This window comes from Ovis canadensis, chromosome 10 (genome assembly GCF_042477335.2).
Source record: "Ovis canadensis isolate MfBH-ARS-UI-01 breed Bighorn chromosome 10, ARS-UI_OviCan_v2, whole genome shotgun sequence".
Lineage (NCBI taxonomy): Eukaryota > Metazoa > Chordata > Mammalia > Artiodactyla > Bovidae > Ovis > Ovis canadensis.
In genome coordinates, this window is record NC_091254.1 from 29,034,955 (window position 1) to 29,051,347 (window position 16,393).

Sequence of the window (16,393 nt, forward strand, 5' to 3'; positions counted from 1 at the left end):
GAGCAAAGGACATTGTCTCCAGCTCTTCTGGCTGAACCTCAATATGTTTGAAAGAGCACATCCTGTTTCAGACCCAGAGGGTGAGGGAGTGGGGGAAGAGTCAAGGAGAACTATGAGAATGAAAATATGGGTAACTAAGAATGGAGCCCACCACCAGCAGTAGTAGAGTGGAGTAGCAGCAAAGGTTTGGGGAGACATTAGGATTGTGGTTATATATTCCATTTTAGGCATAGAGATTTAGGTGACGATAAACTATCCAAGTGGAAACACCTTGCAAACTGGGAAAAAAAGATAAGAACAAAATACAAAACTGGGGCTAAGACTGGAATTTATCTTCATTCAGTAATCACACCTCACTATGGAAAAATAACACCTCGTTATAACTACACGATAAGTCGGGCTAAGTCATGCCTGACTCTATTGCCACTCCAAGGACTGTAACCACCAGGCACCTCTGTTCATGAAGCGAATACTGGAATGGGTTGCCATTTCCTTCTCCAGGAAATCTTCCCAACCCAGGGATTGAACCCGTGTCTCCTGCATTGGCAGGCAGATTCTTTACCACCAAGCTACAAGGGAAGCCCTACCCTGTGTCTACAAACACATTCATTGTTGAAGTCTTAGAACAAGCCTGCAAAGCGGGTATCATAACCATTGCCATTTTTTCAGATCCAGAATCTGAGGCAGGGTTTAAGGGACATGGCCAAGTTTCCAGGTGAGCTGTTCCCGAGGCCACGTCCCTAACCACCCTAACATCTCCCAACAGAGCGTTACAGATCAAAATGCACCCGGACACCCTAGCCCATGCGTAATCCCCATGGCAACCCTACAAAGGAAGTACTGTTATGTTTATTTTTACAGATGAGCTCACCAAGGCCTTTCTGGGTGGTAAAGTTCCAGAACTCAACCCCACGTCTTCTGACTCCTTTCTGCTCCACCACAGCTGCCCCTGAAAGCTCACGAGCCCCTGCTTTAGGCAGGTAGCATGGACTGTGGATAGAAGAAAGGAAAACCCCACACGTGTTGAGGAGGAAAGGGGAGGTCATGATAAGGAACGAGAACTCAGAAAAACAGAAGTCCAGAGAGCTCACATCAGATATTTTTCCTTCTAGGAACAGTCTCGCCAAATTAAGACTGACCACCTTCTGTGGGCAAAGTGCTATGTTTGGTGCTTAAAGAAAGCTAGTTCCAGGGCAGATGCAATGGTAAACACTTCAGAGAAGACCTGATTCTTGTCTTTGATGAGCCTATAATCTCATTAGAGAGTAAATCAGACATTAAACACAGACAATGGCTGGCCCCCATCAGATGAATGGGACCAAAAAGCACCTGAGGGCTGCAGAAGAGGCAAAAGCTACAGGTCACGTTGTCAGCTAAGGCTTCCTGAGGGAAGATGGCACCTGAGCATTCTAGTAGAATCATTTTGTGCTCTTGTTCTTATTATTTTTAAGCACATCTGCACATTTATCTTGATATTCTGAAGCAAGATGGGAGAAAATGAGTTCAAATCCTTTCTTCCTTCCTACCTACCTTCCAAAACTAAAAAATGATGACAACTTCTCTAACCAGAAGACTGAGATGGCTTGCTTAAGTGCCTGCTTCAGTTCTAGTAGCTATCCTGTGCTGTGCTAAATCGTTTCAGTTGTGTCTGACTCTTTGTGACCCTATGGGCTATAGCCTGTCAGGCTCCTCTGTTTACCCTGGGCCAAGAAAATAGGAGTTATTTACACTGTCACCCCAAAGGCATTGGAAAGTGCTCTGAATACGCCCAAGGATCCACCCTGTAGCTGTTAACTAGGTCTACGGGCCCTTGAGGAAATAATCTCCCTTTTAGAATTCAGCTGGCTCTGCCTATAGTTAAAGACACACAAACCATCTGATTCCTGATTCCTAGAAGCAACTGACCCAGTGTGAGCATTTATAAAGTAAAGGAATCTCAAAAATCTGATATTTAACCATGAACCCCAAGCCATGAATCTCTGTAAGTCCAGTTGTGTCAAAATAGAAGCCTAAGATAAACTCTAGAGGTTTAACAAGCCCCTTTCCTCTTGATGTGGTATCCCATTTCTGCTGTTGAGTTGGATTCTTAGACATTGCGTCAATTAAAGGGAATTATATGAGGCACATAGAATAGGCAGATTTGTGAAGATAAGAGGTCGGAGGAGAGGCAAATGGGGTGCTTGTGTTTAATGGGTACATATGGAGTTTTGGTTTGGGAGGATGAGAATGTTCTGGAGATGAATAGTGGTGATGGTCACACAGCAGTGTGAATGTACTTAATGCCTCAGAACTGTGCATTTTAAAATGGTTAAAATGGTGAATTTTATGTTCTATATATTTTATCACAATTTTAAAAAAGGAAGATAGGGAACTTGTTTTAAAACACATTATTGTCATTTGCAGCAAGATAGACAGACCTGGAGATTATCATACTAAGTGAAGTAAGTCAGACAGAGAAAGACAAATATCTGATAACACTTAAATGTGGAATCTAAAATATGATACAAGTGAACTTATTTACAAAGCATAAACAGACTCACAGACATAGAAAACAAACATGGTTACCAAAGGGGAAGGTGGGAGAATAAATTAGAAGTAGGGAATTAGCAGATACAAACTACTATATATAAAAGAGATAAACAACAAGGCCCTACTGCATAGCACAGGGAACTATATAAAACATCTTGTAATAACCTATAATGGAAAAGAATCTGAAAAAATATATATGTGTGTACATAACTGAATCACTTTTCTGTACACTGAAAACTAACATAACATTGCAAATCCACTATAATTCAATTTCTTTAATGTTCTTTAAAAAAATGAAGAATTAAAATCTTCTAGGAGCAATGACCAGGGCAATTGCCAACTTTTAAGGACAAGCCCGTTTCTAGTAAGCTATTTGAAAAGTACCATGAAAGAAGGGAAAGGAGAAAACAGAGCTTTTAAAGAGGACACAAAGGAACGTCACACTGTCTGCTAGGAGCCATAGTATGAGTGATTCAGGTGAACCGTGGCTGTTTCCTGGATTATTTAAGGGAAGATTCAGTCACCAGATGGCTCGTTCCACAATCTGATAGAAGCGTGCTGGGGCTTTGAGCCAACTGTTATCCGTTTAAGGATGCTAAGACTTCAAAACTGTGTTTCAGTTCCTAAAGAGGCAAATTCATGGAGACAGAAATAGAATAGAGGTTACCAAGGGCTGGGGAAAGGGTGGGGGAGCTTAGTGGGTATAGAGTTTCCATTTGGGATGATAAGAAAATTCTAGAAACAGTGGTGATATTTAATGCCACTGAATTGTACACTTTAAAATGGTTAACATTTACGCTATGTGTTAAATAAAACATTTTTACATTATATGTTCAGTTTTACATATTTTCTATCACACACACACAAAAACCTAGAACATCTCTACCACTTGAAATAAAAATGAAGAAAAGAAAGTGAATCCTAAGGGAAACGACTAATACCTGGTAGACACTAGCAGTGGGAGGGGAATGACACTACTGGGCTGTGCTAAGTCGCTTCAGTCGTGTCCCACTTTTGGTCACCCTATGGACTGGGAATCACACTACATTTCACCAAATGGGCTGTTGCAGTCATGAGGCAGCATTTAGCCAGTTGACTTTACAGACAGCTATCCCAGGTCTTTGGCTGGTGAGGTCTTATTCAGCCAGAAGTTTTCCAAATGGCCCGTCCCTCTTTCTCTGGCCTCCTCCCTCCATCTTCCCCCTCCTTCTAAACTATTCAGAGCTCTAACTGGTCATTTTCTTCCTTTTATATTGGCAACCGCCTACACTGGATAAACAAAATACACAGGATGGAGGGGGTGGGTGAGGCGGAAGCACATTTCAGAGTTAGGAAAACAAATAGCCAACGAAGCAGGAGAGACCACAGTCTGACTGAGACAAGTTCAGCTGTCGAAAGAAGTGTCAGACGAGGCAATTGTTTCCAGATCTCCACAAGCAGGGGATGGGAGAGAGCAAACCATCCCATTTATGGGAGTGAGTTCACATGGGGTGCAGTCAAAGTCAAGGAAATGGAGGGAGAGAAACAAAGAGGAGAGTCAAGGTCCCTTCTCATTAAGTTGTCAGTGAGAAAGCCAACTCTGTAATAAAGCTTGCTGGGTACTGATTAGACTCTGTGGGTTTGGACAGGAGAGGAAGAAGAATCAAACACCAGTCATGACATAACACCTTCCCCCTGACTCTTGCTGGAGCAGAACCAAAAGAGTTGGACCAAACTAAGCTCAGAAGCCACAAAGCCACACAGCTGCCATAGGCCACCCGGGTATGAGCATCTCAGGAGGGATGAAGGAAGCCGGGGGAGACTGGGATCATGGGAAGGTGAACAGGCTGCTCCTTGGCATTCATGTTTTGCTATAGTTGGAGTTCATTAAGGCCTTGTTTTCTCATTCAGACTAGTCGACCTGCAGAATGAGCTAGATGAATTGCTTGTTAGTAGAGGCTTCCCTTGTGGTAGATAACAGTATGAAAATTCAAAAATTTCCTATTGCATGGAGTCCAAACATTGAATGTGCATTCAGGCAATACTATTTTGATGCAGGACAATATTACCCATTCCAAGTCCATGGGCCTGAATGTCCATGCCATTGACGTGTCTACAGTACAATAGAACACGGTGGGAAATGCTGAAGAGAGGGGATCAGAGAAAGAGGAAACAGATCGTGCAAATATGAACCAAGAGAACACACTCATGGAATATCAAATATGACAAAGAAAAAACACAGAAAAGTAGCACCATGCCACTAAACGAACAACAACAAAAAAAGACAACGTCTGGATGGACTGAACTGTGGAAATGTCCCAGAGAACTGGGCTCACCGGGAAAAGAGGGAACTTTTGTTATTAAAACAGCAATGCTAATATTAACCAGAATGAATCTGAAAGAATATTTCCGTTCCTTCAGAGCAAAGGAACAAAAAACCCTCCGTCCAACCAATCATGTTTCCATTCCTTCTAGACTTTGCTCCTTTCACTGCCAAAGTCTTGTGTACGATTTCTACTCATGAATGATATTCGTGCCTGTGTGTGCTCGGTCAGTAGTGTCCGACTCTTTACAACCTCATGGACTGCAGCCCACCAGGCTCCTCTGTCCATGGAATTTTCCAGGCAAGAATACTGGAGCAGGTTACTATTTCTTTCTCCAGGGGATCTTCTTGACCCAGGAATTGAACATAAGTCTCCTGCATTGGCAGACAGCTTCTATACTACAGAGCCTCCTGGGAAGCATCAGCTGAGTTAAAATAATGAAATGTATTTTAACTATATGTCCTACACAGTACCAAGTGATAGAGAAAGCAAAAAAAAAAAAAAAAGAGCCCCCCTCTCTCTCCACACTCACGCACACTCAAATTCATTGAGTACAGGTTTTGCATATGAAAATGATCATTCTCAGTTACCAAGCAACCATCTCTATGAATTTTTCTCTTTTGACATTTGTTTTGCATCACCTTTAAAGGAGGAGCTGGACTGAATAGCTCTCAAGGTCCTTTTCAACCCTGAAGTCCCCTGAGTCCGTACAGGAGGTGGGCTCAGGAATTGTTCAGTGGGGAGCTCTGACAAAGCAGAGAGGGGCTGGCAAGCCCCTCAGGTTCAGCAACCTGAACCCTTAGCAGGGGCCACCGCTGGTATATAAGTGACAACCCTCTGGCAAAATCACGTCTGTCACAGTGGGCCATGCTGGTGCCAAGGAGACAGAGCTGGGGATAGAAGCCATGTATGCTTCAGGTTTTCTCAATTCTGTAAAAATGCTATGCAAGCAAAATTTCAAGACACATTCCTATAATCCAAAATGATAGGTACACCCGTATTTTCATAGCAGCACTATTCATAATAGCCAAGACATGGAAACAACTTAAATGTCCATCAAAGGATGAATGGGTAAAGATGGGCTACATGTATACAATGGGATACTGCTCAGCCATAAAAAAGGAAGAAAGCAGGCCGTTTGCAGTGACGTGAATGGACTGGGAGACGATCACACTCAGTAAAGTGAGTCAGAAAGACAGACACCATATCCTTTCATGTACATTTGGAACCTAGAATGTGACACAAATGAATTTATCTACAAAACAGACTCACAGACGTAGAGACTAGACTTGTGGTTGCCAAGGGGGAGGGGGAACGGGGAAGGGATGGACTGGGGGTTTGGGATTAGCCAACACAAACTGTTATATACAGAATGAATAAATGAGATCCTACTGTATAGCACAAGGAACTATATTCAATATCCTGTGACAAACCATAATGGGAAAAAATATGAAAAAGAACATATGTATATATATATATAACTGAATCACTTTGCTATACAGCAGAAATCAATACAACACTGTATTAGTAAATCAACTAGGGACTTCCCTGGTAGGCCAGTGATTAAGAATTTATCTTGCAATGCCGAAGACTTGGGTTCGATTCCTGGTCAGGGAACTGAGATCCCACACGCCATGGAGCGACTAATCTGTATGACACAACCACTGAGCCCACGTGCTCCAGAGCCCACATGGTACAACTAAGACACTCTGCAGCCAAATAAGTAAATAAACTGTACTTCAGTAAAATAATTTTTTTCAAAAAGGTACATTCCTACCACGGTCCCCTCTTCCCCACTTGTAACCAGATTGTTGACCCTGAGGTCCTTTATTTCTGGGAATCTTGTCACAGCCACCATCTGCGTGCTAGCTTCTCAGCTATAAACCTGGGATAATGATGACGTTGACCTGGTGTGGGGGTTGACAGATCAAGCTTGGTAAAATATCTTAGAAAATAGACAAAAGAACAGAACCTACTTCCCAGGAAGAATTCAGTGTTTCCATGGGCCTGACCCGTACTGGATGCGGTGACACTTGTCATTCTTTGGCAGTATTTTGTCCTTCTTGGACAAAGGGCTCTGGAGTATAAGGCGGGGTTGAACCACACACCCTCTCAATATTATGCTCAGAGGAATTCCTGGGAATCCGTCTGGTGAGGAGGCTTGCCAACTGCTCTGAGTCACTTCCTTTCTTCCCATGGATTGGCTCTTTCCTGATTTCTGCTTCTACGTGAAAAGGGTGTTCAAGTGTGTTGGGGAGTGATACCATGGCTCTGGTCCAGGCGTGTGTTTCCAGGTGACGTGAGGGGACTGACGCTTCTAGGTGACCAGGAGGGGCTCCCTTCAAAGCTTCCTCTTCCTCTTCCCTCACCTATTTTTGCCTCATCCCGGCTCAGATTTCACTGTGATATTCAACAGCCTTGGGGCAGCCCCTGCCTAGTACTCAGTTCCACCCAGATGAATGTGGAAACCAGAATGGCCCAGAGCTTTCCACATGCAAAGTCACCCGGGGACGTTGTGTGATTCAAACGCTACTGTGGTTTCAGTGCAAACAGTTTCATCTGAATGCCTGAGCTTTCTGCGGATGGTTTACTAATCCATACCCATATCATTGCCAATAAGCTCTTAATGAAATCCTTTTTAGGTATATTAGATGTGACAAGTTTTCAGAAGCTGGGAATCTTGGTTGAATGTGCTGACATTCAGAAAGGCCGAGAGCATTCTTCATCATCCGCAAAGCTCCTCTGAAGCAACTGTGTGATGACATTATTGAAAGGACTGAATTTTGGGGGGAAAAAAAAAATTCAATGTGACAGACAGATAAAAATAACAACTATAATAAGGAGTGAGTGACCCAAACCAGTAAAACATGTATATTATTCTAAATGGTGATATAACTTTGAATTTAAATCAAAGGAAACTAACATAAGCAATGAAAACAGGGGCTTACTGTTATCTATAGATGGCTGGGTTACAGTTTGGAGTATGAACTTGCTCTGCATATCTAACACAAGTTGACATGTATTCTGAACGAATGAAATACAAACTATATAATACACAAAATAGATATTTATTGTACTTAATATCCAAATCTCCCCAATTCTTTCTGTAGGACTATTCTTTCATTCAGTATTCACTTAATCTGTCATCAGCACCCTCTGGGGATACCATCATGAACATCCATGGTCTGTGTCTTGAAGGCGCTCACAGTCTACTGAAAGCGATTTCTGTACAATACGGATTGTGCATAAATATAAGGCCTTTATCTCTAAATTGTTTAGAGCTCTGTACTAGATATAAACATGTCTTGTGACAGTGAAGCTTAAAAAAAACAGAATAATATTATTTTTAAAACATTTCCATTTTTTGATAATTCTCATCTGTTAGGAAGGGAGACTCTAAGGAAATCCAGAACTGGTCAGGAATATTGCCCATCTGTCCATCTTTTCCTCTGGTCCCTATCGTGACTCACTGACCAGGAAAGTACTAACCTTGATGAAAGGGACAACAAAGCTAACTGACTGCAGAGTGGACAAACTCATGACTGTGGCCTCATTACAGCACCCACTCTCACTAGGAAAGCCTGTAAAGCAACAAAAAGAAGTCATGCCACTCACCCAGACAACTAAGGAAAAAACACCCTGAACCCATTCACATACATTATGAAGGAAGTATACAAATTGATACAATGTCTCTGAGGATAATTTTATAATCTCCATACACTTCTCAACACATAACTTTTGGCCCAGTAATCACACTTCTGGGAAGTCCTCCAATAAATATATGCATGCATTTTTGCAAAAATATATCAGCAAAGCTATTCATTGATTTTTGTAGCAATAAACTGGAAACAATCTAAATATCTATCAGTAGGAGATTGGTTAAATCAATTATGGTTTCTTCACACCTGAAATATCATGCAATCATGTTAAAATGATAAAATGATGTGAATCAATCTCCATGATACATGAAGTGAAAAAAAATAATAAAATAAGGTACAGATCGTGTTGAATAGCAGGATACTACTTGAGATTTTTTAAAGGGGAATTAAAAGGATTTTGTAACGAGTTTATTTAAATATATTATACATAAACAAGCATATATAATACATGTACACATGTTAAAATGTATTATGCATACATACTTGAGTATGCATAGACAGGTAGAAATTGTTTTCAACTTTTTGGACTTAAAGGTAAGAAAGTGTGACTTTTCTCTATATCCCTTCAATATGGTAATGCTTGAATATTTTTTAGACTTTTGAAATAATTTAAAAGAAAAAATGACCGAGAAAGATTCTGTCTCTGAATGCAATGGCTCTTTGGGTTCATCTGGGCTTACAACGTTCAGGCCTGTTTAAGAACCTCCAGTAGACTCCAAAGTATGTGAGGGCAATGACCGTAGCTCATTGTCCTGACCTTCCTTAGGCAAGATACTTAACTTCTATAAAGCAATTTCCTCAGTGGTCCATGGAGATATTAGCAGAGGCTGACATTTACTAAGTAATGACCATGGGTCTATGCTCTGCGTTTAATGTTCTTAACATGAATAATTTCATCTAATCTCAAAAGAACTCTAATAAGCATTACTGCTATATCCCCGCTTTATAGATGAGGAGAGAGACTTATATCACCCACCTAATAAGTGGAGGGCCCAGGATTTGTCTGTTTCCAGAATCCACGTACTTAGAGGGTTGTGTAAGAAGTGAGAAGGCACAGGTAACGCAGTTAGCAATGTCTGGCCCTCAGGAAGTGCTTGTTAGGTATTACTGATGTTATTTCTTCCCTACCAGGAAACTCTTCCAGCCGTTAAAAACATGCACCCAACTGAACAGAAACAAGGCGGCTTTGTGCTAAATCACGGTTGAAATCTTAGCAGGGCATGGGCAGAAGTGTGATATGCAGCACGGCTTGAGTGTTCAAACATGTGGAAAACACTTCACATCACTGCAGCCCTGAGTGCACTGCCATGGGAGGTCATTAGGGAAAATACTGTAATGGGGTACAATCCCTCCCCCCTCGGGATAGGATGGCTTTGCTGCTATTAATAACAGCTGTGAGCAGGCAATTACAGACTGGAGATGGGTAATCACGTCTTCCATTTTAAAGCTTAATCTGATCACCTGTGGGGTCAGGGAATGACAGTTATCACAATGTTTAAAGTCTGTCTTGTGCCATCACTTAGGGCGCAAAGATCAAGGCTTGTCTGGAAGATAGTTTATCCTTGTCCTTCAGTGTGTGTGTGTGTGTGTGTGTGTGTGTGTGTGTGTGTGTGTGAAGGCTTGTCTGGAAGATAGTTTATCCTTGTCCTGCAGTGTGTGTGTGTGTGTGTGTGTGTGTGCATGTGTGTGTGTGAAGGCTTGTCTGGAAGATAGTTTATCCTTGTCCTGCAGTGTGTGTGTGTGTGTGTGTGTGTGTGAAGGCTTGTCTGGAAGATAGTTTATCCTTGTCCTGCAGGGTGTGTGTGTGTGTGTGTATGTGTGTGCGCGCGCGTGTGTGTGATTCATTTCAGAGCATGTAGAGGCTACTCCAAATCTCTCAAATCTGCGCACTGGCTCCCACTCAGGTTGCCCAGTAAACACTCCTTCTGAGAAAACAGGAGCCAAGAGGCCTCTTTGCTGCTTTCGGCTCTGCCACAACTCCCCCTGCAGTTCCAAGGCCCCTGCTCTTTTGGGAAATGAGCCTATCTCCCAGTGCTTGCTCTCTGGGAGCAAACCTAGCGCTTTCTAAAGGCAGAAACTCTTGTATCTGTCATTTGAATCCTCAGTGTCTAAAATAGTGTCTGGCACATAGAAGACACTCAATAAACATGAAACAAATGACTGAGGTCCCTTCATGTTACATGATATGATTCTATAAAATCATCATTGAAGGCGTTGATGCTAATACGTGCAGCCGACAGCGATGACTGTCAGTTCTCCTATTTTTCTTTGCCTACTGTTGACACATCATCATGAACATTCTTATCAGAACTTCACATGTGCAAAGGAGATGATGCTGAGATTTGCCAACTTTGCCTCTTCTCCAGCAGTACTGGAAACGGTGTGGAGGAAGAACAAACCAAAAACATTCATTTGAAGCATCCGCGATCTGCTAGTTTTACTTATGTAGGGGGTACCAGTCACCCTCACTCAATATCAAGAACTGGCCACCACAGCACCTGCCATCAAGATCTCTATGCCCAGGTCCCCTTGATGAGTTAGGCTGAGGGGAGGTCACTAGTTGTCAATGTCTGAAAACTTCAAGTGAGACGGCCATCATTCCAGATCTGGAAAGGGAGATGACCACGGAGGACATTCTGGGGTTTTGTCTGTTTTTGCATACATTCAGCAGGGTTTTTGGTTGTGAATCTTCTTGTTTAGTTGCTAAGTCATGTCCGACTCTTTTGCTAGCACATGGACTAAGCCCAACCTCTGTCCATGGGATTCTCCAGGCAAGAATACTGGAGGAGGTTGACATTTCCTTCTCCAAGGGATCTTCCCAATTCAGGGATCAAACTCACATCTCCTGCCTGGAAGGCAGATCCTTTGCCCATGAGCCACCTGGGAAGCCCTCTTGTTTGTGAACAACACGTATAAACTCTGGCCAATGGAAGCAGGAGAATTTATTATAAGGATTGCAGAATACATGAGATACCACCATTGGGTCCACCACCATCTTAACCGTCACCCTCTCTACTAGATACTGCTGGTGTCTTAGACCTCACCGCCAAGGTGAGGTTGAACCTGGCCCTTTGTCCTTGCACTTTCTGCTCAAGCTTTAAAGTTCCAAACAGGAGCATCATTTGGCCAGGCTTGGCCACACACCCTACTGGGCTCCCATGGTGGGTGAGAAGGTCCTGAGATTCACAGTGAGGAGTCCCCCCAAAAGACACTAGGTTTGCATGTTGTTCACAAAAAAATGACAGGTGTCCAGTACCTCACAGCTCAATAGAGTCACATCTGTAAGCTTTTATTATTTGTCGTTACTTAGTCACTAAGTCGCAGAGAAGGCAATGGCAGCCCACCCCAGCACTCTTGCCTGGAAAATCCCATGGACGGAGGAGCCTGGTGGGCTGCAGTCCATGGGGTCGCTGAGGGTCGGACACAACTGAGCAACTTCACTTTCACTTTTCACTTTCATGCACTGGAGAAGGAAATGGCAACCCACTGCAGTGTTCTCTCCTGGAGAGTCCCAGGGATGGGGGAGCCTGGTGGGCTGTCGTCTATGGGGTCACACGGAGTTGGACACGACTGAAGTGACTTAGCAGCAGCAGCAGTCACTAAGTTGAGTCTGACTCTTTTGTGACCTCATGGATTGTAGCCCACCAGGCTCCTCCGTCCATGGGATTTTCCAGGCAAGGGTACTGGAGTGGGTTGCCATTTCCTTTTTCAAGGGAATCTTCCTAAATCAGGGATCAAACCCGCATCTCCTGCATTGGCAGGTGGATTTTTTTTTACCACTGAGCCACCAGGGAAGCTGCAGCTTTGATTGTACATCATTCATAAAGATGGCTGAAACCCAGTCTCTCTAGTCTGAAACCCAGTGCCCTACATGGGGCAGCCTTAGTATTAATGGTCACAGGCTTGTGGTGAATTCTTGCTCAAAAGGTTGACAAACTTACCACCCAAAATTCAATTTTAATCAGTTAACATAACAGCTTCCTGCTTCTTTACCCAAGGCAATTCTAGAAGTCGCAGTTGAGCATTACGTACTACCGGTGTGTCATAAAACTCCTGCCACCAGCACGATTAACCCAAAGGAACTTTCTCCTCTTGATCGAGTTTCCATTCACCTCCTCAATCCTCCCACCTCATAAAAGCAAGATGACTCCAGGCCTCACTCCTTCTTAGCACAGTGGTTACTCTTGAACTCTAAGGACGCAGCTTCAGACATTGGACCCTGCTCCCCAGCAGAAGGGCTTCTGGCATGAGCCAGCTCGATCTCTGGTGTATGGCAGGCTGTGGGGCTAAGGGGGCTTCCCCAGTGGCTCAGTGGTAAAGAATCTGCCTACAATGTAGGGGACGCAAGAGACGTGGGTTCGATCCCAGGGTCAGGGTGATCCCCTGGAGGAGGGCATGGCAGCCCACTTCAGTATACTTGCCTGGAGAATCCCATGGACAGAGGAGTCTAGCAGGTTGCAGTCCATGGGGTCTCAAAGAGTCAGACACAAACGAAGCAACTGAGCATGTACGCATGCATGTGGGGCTAAGGAGAGGAAGGGACAAGACCCATGGTGAAAGGGAAAACTCTTCTTAGTAAATAATGGTTAATCCTCAGGACTTCCCTGGCAGTCCAGTGGTTAAGACTTCAACTTCCAATGGAGCGAGCTGTGGGTTTGATCCCTGGTGGGGCAGCTAAGATCCCACATGCCTCAAGGCCAAAAAAAAAAAAAAAAAAAGACATAAAACTGAAGCAGTATTCAACAAACTCAATAAAGACTTTAAAAATGGTCCATATTAAAAAATATTTAAACAACAACAACAGTGATCCTCTAGGTCTAATAAAGGTCTGAGACTTGCAGACGGCAAAGAGGAGAATGGGCAGATATAGAGGAGGTCATGGTAGTAGTGGTGCTACAGAAGACTCTTGAGAGTCCGTTGGGCTGCAAGGAGATCCAACGAGTTAATGCCAAAGGAAATTGGTCCTGAATAGTCATTTGAAGGACTGATGCTGAAGCTCCAATACTTTGGCCACCTAATGCAAAGAACTGACTCCTTGGAAAAGACCCTGAAGCTGGGAAAGATTGAGAGCAGTAGGGGAAGGGGGAGACAGGATGAGATGGTTGGATGGCAGCACCGACTCAATGGACATGAGTTTGAGCAAGCTCCGGGAGCTGGTGATGGACAGGGAGGCCTGGCGTTCATGGAGTCACAGAGTCGAACACGACTTAGTGACAGAACAAGAGGAGACTGCCTCACCCCAAAAGAGAGCAGTAACTCCACTGAAGCCATGAAAGGCACAGCAGCTCCAGCTCTAGCAATCTATCCCATACATACGCATGTGTCCTGCACAAGTACATAAAGATACACATCCAGGGATGTTCCCTAAAGCATTGCTGGCAAACACACACATGTACACAAAATAACTGGAAATAACTGTCCACCTAGCAGTTCATTTCACTCAGTCGTGCCTGACTCTTCGGGACCCCATGGACTGCAGCACGCCAGCCTTCCCTGTCCATCACCAACTCCTGAAGTTTACTCAAACTCATGCCCATTGAGTCGGTGATGCCATCCAACCATCTCTTGCTTTGTCGTCCCCATCTCTTCCCGCCTTCAATCTTTCCCAGCATCAGGGTCTTTTCCAGTGAGTCAGCTGTTCCCATCAGGTGGCCAAACTATTGGAGTTTCAGCTTCAACATCAGTCCTTCCAATGAATATTCAGGACTGATTTCCTTTAGGATGGACTGGTTGGATCTCCTCGCAGTCCAAGGGACTCTCAAGAGTCTTCTCCAACACCACAGTTAGAAGGCATCAGTTCTTCAGTGCTCAGCCTTCTTCACAGTCCAACTCTCACATCCATACATGACCACTGGAAAAACCATAGCCTTGACTAGACAGACCTTTGTTGGTAAAGTAATGTCCACCTATATTTCAATATATTACTATATAACCATAAATATGGAAGACTGTGTACCTATTAGAAAAAGAAGGGATATAAAAGTAGATGTAATCATTTGCAATAATCTGAGAAAAGCAAGTGGCAGAACAGTTGGCATATGTTGGCTTGTTTTTTAAAAGGGAGTATATAAGTAGCCTTCTATAGGAGTAAATCTTCTAGAAGGGTAACCTAGAAACAAAGGGAATTAGTGGGGAGGGCAGGGAATGAGACCTTTGCTCTATCACTTTATATCCTATTTCTGTTTGAATGTTTGCTGTGAGTATACAATCTATAATTAAAACAAACTAACTTAAAATATTGTGACATGAAGCATAGCGAGAAAAAGAGAGTAAAATTGGTCAGTGTCAAGCAGGCATGCGTGCGTGCTTAGTCGCTCCCGTAATGTCCCACTCCTTGTGACCCCTTGGACTGTGGCCCGCCAGGCTCCTCTGTCCATGGGATTCTCCAGGCAGGAACACTGGAGTGGGTTGCCATGCCCTGCTCCAGGGGATCTTCCCGACCATGGAACTGAATCCACACCTCTTGCGTTGGCGGGTGGGTTCTTTACCACTAGCCCCATATCAAGCAGGAGTCACGGGTCAAAACCCAATTATTTTCCTAAGCAAGGCAGCATACCTGAGCCTGACGGAAGGCAGGTCTCTGACCCTGAGGAACGCTTTTCTGCTCGCAGGCCCAAATGGAAAACCACCTCTGCCTGCATCTTTCCCTTCATGCTTCACGTAGCCAGGTCTGTGCCAGCTCAGGCGGGGCCCTGCCTCTCCAGGTATGTGGATGAGATCGGAGGAAGGCGAGGCATGGAGAGGCTGGCCCTGGGCCTCACACAGCCAAATCCAGCAAGTGTGACTGCGAGGGAGAAGGCCTCTCACCCTTCCCCACCGAGAATCTTATTTGCAGAACAGAAACAGACACATACATAGAGAAGAAACGAATGGACACCGAGGGGGAGCCTTGGTGTGGGAGGGAGTGGGAGGAACTGCGAGCTTGGAATCCACACATATGCATTACTGATGCCATGAATAAAACGGGGAGCTAATGAGAGCCTACTCAGTGCTCGGGGAACTCTACTCAGAGCTCTGTGGTGACCTAAGTGGGAAGGAAATCCAAAAGGGAGGGGCTGTATGTGTACATACAGCTGATTCATTTTGCTGTATGGTAGAAATGAACACAATATTGCAAAGCAGCTGTTGTTGTTCAGTGGCTAAGTCATGTCCAGCTCTGGGACCCGAAGGACCGCAGCACGCCAGGCCTCCCTGTCCTTCACTATCTGCCGGAGTTTGTTCAGACTCATGTCCATTGATTCAGTGGTGCCATTCAACCATCTCATTCTCTGTCGCCCCCTTCTCCTCCTGCCTTCAGTCTTGCCCAGCATCAGGGTCTTTTCCAATCAGCCAGCTCTTCACATCAGCTGGCAACTATACTCAATAAAAATTAAATTTTTAAAAAGAAAGAACTCAATTGTTACTAAAAGCGCAGCATGTGGTCATGTAATGGTGGTGGTGGTAATGGTTAAGCCAATGGAAACTAGTTTGGAAACTTAACTCATCTTCAGAGTAGAAAAAGAATGACCAGATTTTATTAATGATGCTAGATAACTTCTGGCTTCTAGGTTACCCAAAGCTGCCCCTAAACAGTCCATATTATCGTTTGATAGACAAGAAATGGTGAGAGGCATGAGGCTGAGCTCAGCCGAGGAGCCCCTGCCAGCTACGAGGGCACAAAGGGCCAGAAGGCGCCCTCCCTCTCCTCCCCTGGATACAGAGGAGTCTCATGCCATAGAACCCGGTGGAAACCCAGTCACAGATGCCCCAGAGGAAGGACTGGGGTGCATGAGCCAAAGCTGGTCTAACTCTTCTTCCCACCACTCCCCCCAGCCCCAGAACCTCCAGGCTGAGGTTTCCCCTCTTCTGGTCTTCTAGGGGCTAACTCCAATCCATCCAGCAAGTGGGAAAGTGAAGGACTGG